This window comes from Ixodes scapularis, unplaced genomic scaffold (genome assembly GCF_016920785.2).
Source record: "Ixodes scapularis isolate PalLabHiFi unplaced genomic scaffold, ASM1692078v2 PGA_scaffold9__187_contigs__length_104089568, whole genome shotgun sequence".
Taxonomy (NCBI): Eukaryota; Metazoa; Arthropoda; class Arachnida; order Ixodida; family Ixodidae; genus Ixodes; species Ixodes scapularis.
Window position 1 is genome coordinate 76,924,392 of NW_024609884.1, and position 12,949 is coordinate 76,937,340.

Consider the following 12,949-nt stretch of genomic DNA (forward strand, 5'->3'; position numbering starts at 1 on the left):
GATAAAATTAGTGATAAAAACGTCGATGCAACCGAAATGTTCTGCACGTTTAGACTAGAAGACGGAATTACAGGCGGCATTCGCTGCCGCTGAAGCTCAATCAACTCAACAGCTATTTATTAAACAACGTGCGCGGCCTGCTCGAAAAACGAAACCGAAAGAAGATGAGTCGGGAGGGCGAAAGCTTTCTCCCGTCTGCCTGGAGAAGGAGAAAAACGTTTCGTTCCTCCCCTTTTCTCGTGTCCGCTTGGGGGCGCGTCAGTAGAAGGGTGGAAGACGCGCCGTTGCTACTTTCTTCCTCCATTTTTTTTTAGAGTGCAAGGCTTTCTAAAGTTCACTGATTTGGGGGTTTTAGATGACGCTCAACAAGTTTTTAATTGAAACCATTTAATTAATTTTTATTAATTAAAACTATAATTAACATATTTTAGTTAATTAGGTAACCTATCGCAACAATTAGCCCCCTATATTGTATCCCCCTGGTCATGTAACTCACCTGCACAAAGCGCGTTAGCGTAGCTATCATGGCTTTAAACCATAGAGTTGTTATAATGTACGCTAGAGGTTCAACTGGCGCTAGTGTCTATGCAACTTCCGTGACGCAAATTGAAGCAGACAGCAACCAGTCTACTTTTGCGGTGCTCCTGTGCATTCCTATGGGAAAACGCGCGTGCATTTTGTCTCTTCGCCGGAAAATAACACGGAACACTTTGGTTATTTGGGTCGTACCGAATAGCATGTACCTTGATTAACACTGTAAAAGTGTAATTGCTTTAGTTAGCGCATTTTTCTTCATCAGTGAACGATATTTAACTTCGCTACATTTCAGACCCAAACGCGTGTTCCGCAGCAGGTGTGTAAAAACAAGCGACGATTCAAAGCAAAATTACAATCGAAACGAACATAGAGTGTGTTCAAGGCTCGCCAGCATTCCGGTGACGCATTCCGGTGACAGGCTGAATATGATCCCGTCGTGCATGAGCGCAAAAAAACCTTCAAAACGTAGAGAATAAAGTCCGTGGGCTATGAAAGGTGTCTCTTCGTATTGTTTTCCCTGCCGGGCAGCTTTTATCGTGCACTTGTTCTCAAAGCGGAGAACAAGCAGCTTCGCTCAGGGCAGAAAGAATAGAGCGGTACTTACTTATTTAAAATCGGAATAGATTACGTGGCCTTCAATTTATTTTGATCGTACATGCACTGCGAGTTACTGATCCAGTGTGACTGAGTAGTTCTTGCCGCAGCTCTTGATTTTCCAGATGTCCTTCGTTCGCCTAACCCCCATGCTGGAAATCGCCGACGCCGCGTTCGCGCTAACAGTGTCCGACAGTGCACATAAATACACGTACGAAGCCGTTTTAGCACCGTTTTTAATGCGACGAATTCGAAAGAAAAACGCCGTAACTGACCAATTATTTTGTCGGCCTGACTGAGAAATGTTCCAAGCTACCTAGTACGTACGAAATATTTGGGATATTTGCTCTTATGACCGAGCGCAGGGAGAAAATGCACTCACTTTTTCCCATAAAAATGCATTACCGGAAGTCCATTTTCGACTGGTTGCTGTCTGCTTCAATTTGCGTCAGCACACTAGCGCCACTTGAACCTCTAGTGCACATTATAATAAATCTATGCTTTAAACAAATCTGTAAAAAAAAAAAAAAAAGAAACGCCCTGTACATTTAGTACTGTACTCGGAGGCTCTTCGGAGGTGCATATATAGTACTCTACACAAATAAAATTTTACCGTGTACTCCGTAGCGTAATACTTTTTTTTTTCAGCATTTCCCACATGTCTGGCAAGCCCGCACTTGTAAACGTACAACATATTTACCGTGTAAACATGGGCGGCGCTTACTTTGTGTTTACCTTTTCCGCTTGGCTATCTTATCATCAAATGCTCTCTTGCGTTGGAAAGGGGACATGTCACATTTCCAGAGTATCAAACGCTTTCAGGGTTCGCGGGACCTGCGGCTCGCACAACCAATATGCATTTAAAAGGAAGGAGCTCGGCCCTACAGGAGCTTGGTCCCCATCGCTATAGGGAAAACAAAAGGTAAATTAACTCTCTTTCATAGGTGTGCGCCTAAATGATTCCTGTATCGCAGCTTTTTTTTTTTTTTGTTGTCAAAGGCGCCGTTGTAGATTGTATTTATTGTGCTAAGGAACAGGTCGCTATGACGATGACCAAGTCGATGGCCAAGAAGATGAAGGCAGTTTGTGTAAAATGTTTTACTGAAATTCCAGGCAGACAGCAGTTAATTTATGGTTCTTGCGCTTGCCAAAGTCCACTGTAAGAGTGTGAACGTGGGACCCGTTGATTACAAGATCATGATGCAAGGGGGTTCAAGCGCATTCAAATGCCCCACTTACACTCGCCGGGGGGCAGAAAATGGCGGCCCGGGCCTCTTCCACCTGACCGCAGTGGTGACGCTACCGTTTCCAGTAGAGCGTACACCGGTGCAAACGAGAGTGCCAGAGCGAGTACCAGTGACTCTTCACGTTATGAGACTATGCAGACAATGGACTCTTGGTTCGGTAGCTGCTGAAGGTCGACATCCTTACGAGCGAGGTTAGTTACCTGAAGATAGAATGCCAAGCCCTGCGTCAGCAGCTTGGTGTGTTTAGTGTGACTGGCGCAAGGTCAAGTGCTTTGGATCGTGCAGACCCTATTTTCAGGGCTGTTCCAGCGTATGCTATTGTTGTGAAATATCATCTGCTTCCGACTACCGCAGCGAACGCGAGCGCTGGTGATTTGCAACAAGGTCGGGACGCAAGCAGGAGGGGTTCATTAACTATGACCATAGCTGTGGCTTCAAGTGGAGATAATTACGGATTCATCCAAGTGGTAAGGCGTCATAAACCCGACATGAAAACGGGAGTTGTAAAGATTCAGCAGTAACCCCTGTTCTTGGTCGCTCGAGAACAACATATTTGTTTGTGTCACGTCTGGCACCGAATACAAGCGAAGACGACCTGGTTAGACGTGTGGCATTTGCGCTAGGTGACAAAAACGTAGCCTGGACAAAGCTGCGGCCGAAACACCCATCGTACTCGTCTTTCTGCTTGTCTGTGGCAGAAGATATGTTTGAACGTATCACCGCGCTTGAAATATAGCCTCGAGGCAGCATCTTCATGCAATTCTTCGGTCATTTGTTGCCATCGATGCCTTTCGGGCATACAGAAGATGACCCGAACCAGGTTGATCGTGAATGAATAGCGCCGTAACAGTTTTTTATCAAAATGTTCACGGGCTAAGGACGCGGGCAATTGATCTTGTGCATGGTCTTTTGACCTCAAATTACGACATTGCGTGTCTTATGGAGACTTCGTTATATGGAACTTGGAAGTATATCTAGTTCAGAGTTTTTTTCTTCAAATTTCGCGTTACGGCGTGACCGTGATTATGACCAACGTAAGCAGGTAACAAAATAATTATTGCTGTAAACGGAAAAAAAAAAAAAAGTAATGCGCACCGGTGATTTGACCTCGAAACGAACGAACAATGTGTCTGGATTTATTTGCAGTCTACTGGAGGTGAGCTATGTTTGATAGGGAATTGCATTTCCCACTATTTTCAGACTCGGCTGCCTTTATTGATCACATAGATACGCTGGAGGCCGGTGAAGCCCCGGAATAGGGCCTTCCTTATTTCCCATAACCGCCATACCCTCCTTCCCCTTGTCTCAATAAAGATGTTTCTAACAACAACAACAATACGTTTGAGTCTTTAATGGCTGCGTCTGATGATCGTATTCATATATATGGCAATTTTAACCTCCCGGCAGTGGCGTGGCATTCTGCAAGAATTAATTGCAGTGACTCTTCAACCAAATTGAAAGCATTTCGTTTGCTAGATTTTGTATGTGTGAACACTTCGCTCAGTGTAACAGAATTATCAATCCGGCTCAGAATGTTTTGAAGTCAGGGTTTTTAAATTATCAGTATTCTCAGGTTAATTGTTTAATCTCTAGTCACTGACTAGAGATTAAACTATGGCGCGTCTTTCTCATAAATGCAAGGCACATTGCCAATAATGTTGCGAGCTTAAAGAAATCATATTCACATATGACACTCACCTGGTAGCAATCACAGATACTTGGTTGCCAGTAGATACTGCAGATTCTGAAGTAGTCCCACCAACTCATAAAAATGATTAGACGTGATCGAGGCTCATGAGGAGGGGAAGTTGCTTGAGTATTAAGAAATAGAATTTCCTGCGTCATTATGGATGAAATAGTAGAAAACCAAAATTTACGGTGTCAAATGGGATAGCGGGGATTCTCGGCTCTCGTGGGTGTGGTCTACCGGCCCCCCTCATCGCCCGAGTCATTCCTAGATAATATTCAGTCGTAGATGCAGCGGAAATACAAACCGAACTAAAACGTTATAGTGTTGGGTGACTTTAATCATCCATCAATTAAGTGGCAGACTTAAAACCCAGGATCGGGAGTAAAAAGTCAATTTATTGCTTGAATTAATGCTGAAATTTAATCTTGTCCAACTTGTTACAGAAGGTACCCGAGCCTCCCAAAGCAGTGAGAACATTCTAGATCTCATATATGTTGAAAATGTTAAAGATGACAATAATGTCAGTGATTTGAACGACATATCTCACCAGATTTTATTTCTTGCTGCAAATTTTTGCCCCGCTAAAAAAAAGTCGGGCGATTAAACGTGTCTTCAACTTTTCCGCCGCAGGTGAGGAAGCTACCGTATTTTCCAGACTGTAATCTGCCCACTATACATGTTTAAAAGTTGTAATTTTACGCGATGCCGACTATCTACAAGTGCGGACTATACAAGGATTTTTTTACTAGATCGGCCACTGTGTCAAGACGTGAAGGATTTTATGAACAACGGAGTATAATAATGTTGATTTATGTATAATGCAAACTTTCTTTGTGAGCTGTAATACAGCAGGCATTTGTCAAGGTGTGCTGTGTAAAATCATTTTTATGTTTGGACTGGGCGCTAAGTGCGGACTATTCACGGCGTGTGGACTACGCACCGACTACAGACTATAGTCCGGAAAATACGATACTATAGATTCACTTGATTTGTGCCTCAGTGACTTCAAGGTGGGACATACAACTTTATGGAATACTTTTATGAATATTACTGCATTATGCCTTGATCGATACGTAACAAAATAGAAAAAAAAAAAAAGAAACAGCCCAACCCCGGAATATCCCGGGATATAATACATTTGAAAAGAGCAATATTTCGAAAACGCAAAGCAAACAGTAGAAATACTAGCTTCGTGTCTTCCCTCACAGTTACTCTAAGGCAAAAAATACGCAGCGCTCGCAATTACTTTTTTTTTTAACAACATCGGTAAACTTTACGGAAAATGCGCCGCAAAGGGTTTGGGGATATATATCGGGCAGCCATTGGTCTGTTGACCAGCTTCATGTTGACTGTAATGAAGTTATCGAACCTCATCAAATTGCTAATTAGTTTAATAGCGCCTTTCGAAGCGTTTTTGGTTCTCAAGACATAAGCAGTGACTCTACCGAACCAGTATCTCCTACACCATTAAGGGAAGACCTAGAATTAAACAACAACGAAACACGTAATCTTCTTTTACAACTAGATGTAAAAAAATTTTGTGGCTCTGACAACACCCCCAACGCTTTTCTAAAACGTTACGCGGAAATGATTTCCCAGCACTTATTTGTTATGTTCACTGCATCCTTAGATCAAGAGACCCTGCCTCTTGGCTGGCTGTGTGGTTGTGTTGTGCCGGTTCACAAGGGTTGGAGCAAACTGCTTGCTGCAAACAATAGACTGATATCATTAATTAGCTCATGCTGCCAACTGCTAGAACACGCGATCTCCAGTCACATTACTTTATTTCTGGAATCTAATAATAAATGCGTTCACTTTCAACATGGATGTAGAAAAAAGCTATCCACTACAACTCAGCTCCTATCAGTAGTATATGACTTCGCCAATACCATCAACAATAGAAAGCAAATTCACGCAATATTTTTAGATCTATCCAAAGCCTTTGACAGGGTACTGCACCTACTACTACTAAGAAAGTTGCAGCGAGTGGGCATTGTTCCCCGTCTTGTGATATAGATCTCGGCATATCTTAAAAATAGACTACAGATTCTAGAAATTAGCGGCTGTCAATCAGTGAGTCTTGACGTGCTGTCGGGTGTACCTTAGGGATCGGTCCTGGAGCCACTCTTGTTTCTGATCTATGTTAATGATATAGCTGATAACCCTGACTGTGAAAATGTTTGCTGACGACTGCGTTATTTATAGAACTGTTTGTAAATCTTCGGATCAACTATTGCTGAACAGAAACTTGTGTGGCATTGCTGACTGGTGTAAGAAGTGGCAAATGGTTATTAATTACTCAAAAACGTATGGTCTCACAATAACACATAAAAACTGTCCTCTTGAATTTAAGTACCACATCGAAAATACGTACGTCGAATCTATGAGAGAAGTATGATATCTGGGCCTAACCTTTAATACGAAACCTAACTGAAACGCTCACTTCGATAACATATGCCTACACCATGTAGTGCTTCTTTAAAAAAAGTTGGGAGCGAAAGATTGAACGGTTAAACTCTCAGCTTATAAAGCTCTTATTCTCCCAGTGCTCGAATATGCGTCAATCGTGAGAGACCCATACCTAAACAGACATAAAAAAAGTTGAGAGAATTCAGCGATTAAGTGCTCGATTAATTTTCCGAATTAGGCGGCACTCCCCAGTTTCAAAAGTGTTGCGGAAATGTAGCCTTGAATCACTTGACACTAAAAGAAAAATGGCTAAATTAGGCTTCTTTTTTTATCTATCTAATAACGAGTCCGGAATAAACAGAGACTTGTACATTTTGCCACCTCCCCAGCACTCAGCAAGGCTAAACAATTTGAAATATGTCAGGGCGTTTCTAAAAAGATTAACACATCTAGATCCTCTAATTTCGTTGGAATTATTAATGATTGCAATTCACTGCATAATCCAATATTTTTAGACGGTAGTTTTCACCCGCTTGTATCGTTTCTTTGAGCACAAAATTAATTCAGCGAAACATGGCTTTATGAAGGGCCACTTTGTAGAGCCTAATATTTGTCAGTTTATAAAGTTCTAGACATGAGAGAAACATTCAATAAAGTCAACCATTAATTACTTCTACTTAAGGTGTCGGAATATGGTGTAACTGAGGGGTTCATCAAATGGTTCGGAAATTATTTATCCGGGCGCTCAAACTTTATCCGAATACGGGTAGACCTGTCGGCCCCTTACAGTTCAACTTCAGGAGTCTCTCAGGAATCTACTCTCGGTCCCTTTGAGAACGCAACTCTTCGGCGCCTATATCCGGGTTGAGCGGCGTCGGTGTCGGTTTAACCGCGCGCGTTGCATTATGGGACGTCACAGTTTCCCCGCAAAATTTAGTGGGGAAATTGAATTGGTGTTCAGGTCACGCCCACATCAATTTGCCTGATAAATTTAGGGGAAAACTTAACCAGCTAAATTTAGCGGGAAATTTTCTCTAAATTTAGCGGGAAATTTAGCGAAAATTTCCCGCAAAACGGGAAGCGAGGAGAAGAGGAGGAGGAGGGGAGGGGGAGGAGGGGGAGGAGAGGCATACCCTCCCCTCCATACCCTCGCCTCCTCCACCTCAAGAGCTGCGCTCTAATTTCGCATTACAGAGGATTGTAAGCTTCTTTCATTATTTGTACAATATATTTGCTAATGATCTCTTCGATTGTCTTCAGTTTTTTTTTTCAATTGTTGCAGTATGCTGATAATGTAAAAATATTGCACAAGATTGGAGCCTATTGTGAGTGCATGGAAATGCAGATTGATATCGATGCAGTCAATGCTGGTGCACAAATAAGGGTCTTCTCTTAATTCCGATGAAACTAACGTTCTCACATTTTGTATAAAAGATGTATATGCATATCTTTACATGCTCAACATGTCCGAAATAGAAAGGACAACTGTCATACGCGACTTTCGAGTGATGCTTCATCATTGAGTATGCTCTGCATGGTGTCAAGAATGACGCGAGAGTTTAAAATACTCTCATCTGCGCTTGTGCTGTTCAATTGCTTTGTCCGCTCAAAATTGGAGTTTGCTTCTAATGCCTGAAAGTTACCTAATTTAAAAAAAAAAAATCTAAGCGTATTGAATTTGAAAGCGTCCAAAAACGCTTTATTCGTTAAATTTATGATCGATACCTAGAAAATAAAGATTACAACGACTACAACAGACTGCGAGTAAAATAGGTAGGTACACATTTTCTGAACGAAGATATCTTCATGATTTGTTATTTTTGCACAAACATTTAAGCGGCAAAGTGTCACGCTGAAGTTTATAATACACCATAAGCTTTTGTTTGTCTTCTTGAGCTTTGAGCTCAAGGAACTGTTTTATATTCGTGGGCGCTCCCAGATTTCGTCTGTAAGCCGAATAGGCATTTGGTATAATGGAATTTCGTTACCTTCAAATGACATGCTCATGCCTTTAACCTATCTTAAAAACTTAGCAGTGTCAGAGCTATAACAAAATATGTAAAATACATATTGCTTATTTTATTTTTATTTGCATTTTGTGCGTATAATGTCAGTGCGTTTGATGTGTGTGGGTATATGTTTCTTGTTTGTCTGTGTTGTGATGCACCACCGGGAAAGCATGTTGCTGTTAGTGGCCATCAATAAATAAGCATTATTATAAACATGGCATCAGGAAGGGTCTTTCCTTGTCTCATACACTGTAACCTACTTAACCTGATCAAACTGCGCCTCTACAAGGGCGCCTTTTCGTGTTGCAGTTTATTATGTTTGTGTCTGATCAACTTCTGTTTGTTCTGTTTGTGTCTGGACTATTTCTGGAAGCAAGCATAGATATACGACACAACACGGAAGAGCCAAAGAAATTAGGTACACGTAGCAGAGCACTTTGGATGGAGCACAGTTCACACGGAAAGATGTGGTTGCTCGTTGAAAGAACTGTGTGTGTCTGTCCCACGTATATTTTCTGTGTTTTTATTCTTTCCGTGTGAACTGGAGCCAAAGAAAGCCAGGATTATTACTGACTCCCAATAGGCACTTCGAGTGTCTAGGGACAGCACACCCAAAAATGTAGCTGCACAGAATATTCTAACGTACGCCAAAGAGCTAGAAGCGAAGGGCACCGCGCTGACAATTGAGTGGGTATACGGGGAACACAACGATTCCAGGGAACGAGTGGGCTCACCGGGCCGCAACCGAGGGAGTAAGCAATGACTGCTCGCCGACAGGCCCATCCACTTGTGAGGACAAAAAGGTACAGAAGACCCAATGGAAAAGGCCGAACCAGACAGACTAGCTAGAAAAGTGCCGACCGAGGACTACCCGCTACCCAGGGGGTATGGAATATGGGAAGCAGCCAGACTTCGAAAAATTAGAACCATCACGGCAATTACACCGGCCAAACTGGCGGCCTTCGTGCTACCTATAGTGTATTCGCACGAGAGATGTATCTCCGCGGCGAAAACTTGAGAAACCGGCTACGTCACAAACCTCCGAGGAGGAAAGCCGCGTCGGAGAGGACGACACTCGGAGATAACCGGTCTAGCATTCGCACGACGGAGTCGGCTCTGTTCTCCGTTGAGGCGCGGCGAAGAGCAAAATTGTCCCGCCCTCTGTACTCACGCAGTCAGGGGTGAGAGTGTCCCCAATATCCCTAGCGGCGCAGTTCGCCGCTTCCCGGTTTGCGAGTGCGGCGGAAATATGGACACTTTCAAGCGCAAGTTGCTCGCGTTGGCCCTTTTTATCGAAGAAAGTTTTGAGTGCGACGAAGCGGCCGCAAAACAACCGAAGCTGTGGGCCAGGGAGTGGGTTCTGAATAAGCAAACGGCCAAGCAGAACAGTTTGGTGCCCGAACTGCGCCTGACCTACCCGAGGGCGTACCGGGAGCCATTGCGCATGGACGAGACAATGTTCAAGGAGGTCCTGGATCGCGTCGGGCCCCTTATCGAGAAACAAGACACCAACATGAGGCAAAGCGTGAAGCCCGACACGCGACTCGAGCTCACCTTGAGGTTTTTAGCCACAGGTAAGTCCAGTTTCTCCCACTGCATGGTTTCAGCTCGTAATAAAGCCCTAATTGGACGGCAGTCAGAAGTGCCGGGCGCAATCGAGAATACAAAACTGCGTTTTTCGGCCCGCATAAATAAACTCGCATCGCGGAAAGCTGTAAGTCTACCAGAATATGACGCCACCGGTGGCGTCTAAATGCGAACGATCGAGAACATGACGTTACCTTGACCAGACGTTATCACAGAAAAATGAAATTTCCCTATGATAATATTAAAATAACTTAAAATACAATACTTCATGCACCCCATCTCACAAGTTGAGTGTAGCACCGGTTAAGCTAAGGTGGTGAGAAATATGATAGGGAACAGCTGTTGACGCTCCTACAAGTTATGGAGCAAGTCACGGTTCAGACGAGGGTTAAAACGGAAAATTTAGACCCCTACCTACTTTGTGGGAGTCGTAAATCTAACAGGAGTTCGGACCAAGTGTTCCCTTTTATATTTAGTATTACCTTTTACATTTATTAAGATAGTAAAAGCGCGTTTGCGGGGTTCAGTGCCTGCTCTGCGCGAGTTCTTTCCCTCCTCAAACTTGCACTAATATAGGTGTGCATTTTATTTACAGGGGTTGTAGATTTTTTAACTATAAATATATCTTTTTTTATTAGTCGGAAATCACGCTTGTGCAAATTGCTGATGCCACGTACCAACAGTTCCCAAAGCTCCTTTCGAAAATGTAAATATTACCTCTGCGCATATTCAGTGGCACTGGCGGGCGGTCATGTGCTTACAATGCCCGACAACCCATGAGTAAATGCAGAACAATTGTGCGATTTAGCCAAATTTTTTATTTTTGTTCGTTTATCTTTGGAACAGACAACTACTCACTGTACACTGCAGTTGTCAGTAGTTTACGTACGCATGCATTCCCTGTGAGTATGTTCGTATGGCACAGACTAGAGCGAGAATATTGGTATCACGCAGTACACAATTTTTTTGCATGTGGCTTGCAGAGTGGTTCTCAGAAGCCCATGTAATTTAATTAGCTTCCGGAAGCACTCCGAGGCTCGCGATCAGACTTGTACACGTTACTGCAAAATAGTAAGGAATTACATTTACAATTACTCAAGGATAAATTGTAATTTATTACAATTACAATTACCCTCCCATAAAACTAACTGACCGTTACCCCAAAAAGTAATCCGTTACTTTCGTGGCGTTACTTTTAACATTATTGTCCCCAAATAAGAAATAAAGGGAAGGGGGTTATTCAAGTTCTTATAATTGCAACCTGGTCCATTTGATGACCTTGAAAATTTTGAGCAACAGCTGGCTCTCGAAAGTCTCGTCAGACATTTTGCGTTATTTCTTACTTAATATGTCGACTGTTGCGCTGAACACCAATTTGAACCGAGGCACTGGATGGGAGTGCAATGTTGTTCCTCACAAATGCTTCATGCTTTGCATTGAGCTTTTTCAGCGAAGCAATGGAAGTACTATTCACCTCGAATGTAGAGCAAATCTTCGTCATTGCAGGCGCTGCCTGCTATTCGAGAGAATTAGTAGATCGTTCTGATACCTCCGATACCCGATAACGATATGATGCACGCGCAAAGACGGCGGCGAAGTATCGGATATCGTTATAGGAGTCATCGGACCGATCTACTAAAATTCTCCATTGTCTAAATCGCGAAGCTGTGGAAGTGATCATAGATCTAGCGAAGAGTAGAATAAGAATTGATTTATGTCCATCATACTATACCAACATATATTGCCAGACAATAGCAAAATGATAGTGGTAACAGCAAGGCGATAATTAAATATTAAATAAGGTTTGGCTCGATATTCTTCTTCCTTTGGTTCTGAACAGTTCGACGTTGGTGAATAAAAAAGAAGTTTCCAGTATATAAATATAAGTAATAAAAGAAAAATGAAGGAACACTCATAACAAGAATTAATTAGAACGTCGGTTAAAACAAGGAAATGTAAACGCACGTTTGCCGTGTGTACCTTTGTTGGTGCCGTTCAAGAACGCACGGAGCACGAACCGACTGCAGTTTACTCCGGTGCTGTCCAGATAGACGTCCGCTGATGCCATGGGCAGCGAAGGGTAGAGTACTAAGTAAGCCGCTCTATGGCCCCACTCACGAGTTTCACTCTCTCCTGAAGCCCAGAATATCAAGTCATCATTATGTTTTATTTGTAAAAATATCTGCTTGAGATAAGATGCGTCCTGCTGGGGCAAAACAGGAAGGAGAGGAAAGGAAGACTATTACCATTTTCTAAGTGCTCGTAAAAAGCTGACTCACAAAAGGGTGACTGAGATGCAGATAACCTGGCAGGAATTCACAAATAAAGTGGTCCAACCATAGAAGTTGGACTACAAAAAAGTAAGTAGCTTTTAAAACAGGGTCAAATAATGTGAAAGATGCAGAAAAAAAAAACATCCTGTTTTCTAAGAGAAGAAGATAAGTGTGCAGCAACGAACAAAGATGCTTGTGGCAATAACACAATCACATATTATCACATCGCGTTTAGTGGATTTTAGGGTAGACGGAGCGTTGTCTCGTGTTGTGACATTATGAAAATGGCCGTAGTCACTATAACTGAGAAGGACATTGTTAATTATATTTCAGTGCTTACCACCTCGAGCTTCTCGAAGAGGCGCACAATCACTTGGTGTCCTCCTCCCCCCGTCTTCGATCGCAAAGAAAAAAACAAAGGGACTAAAAAAAAGCGGATATAACTTGCCCCCCCCCCCCCCCCCCTTTTTTTGTAAAAATGTTCATTTGGATTTTTCGACATTGATGCTAGGGTCTAAAAAAAAATTCCGGGGCTTGGTGTTGCAAAAAAATGCTCTGTGGAACTAGAGAGCGCCAAGCCTCCCTTTGCGCTGGTCGATTCGC

The 12,949-nt window shown here is 42.8% G+C and overlaps 1 pseudogene; it reads left to right on the top strand.

Annotated features, from left to right (window-relative positions):
• The first annotated feature begins 2,174 nt into the window (after positions 1 to 2,174).
• On the top strand, positions 2,175 to 2,899 carry LOC120845776 (annotated as a pseudogene).
• The last annotated feature ends 10,050 nt before the right edge of the window (positions 2,900 to 12,949 follow it).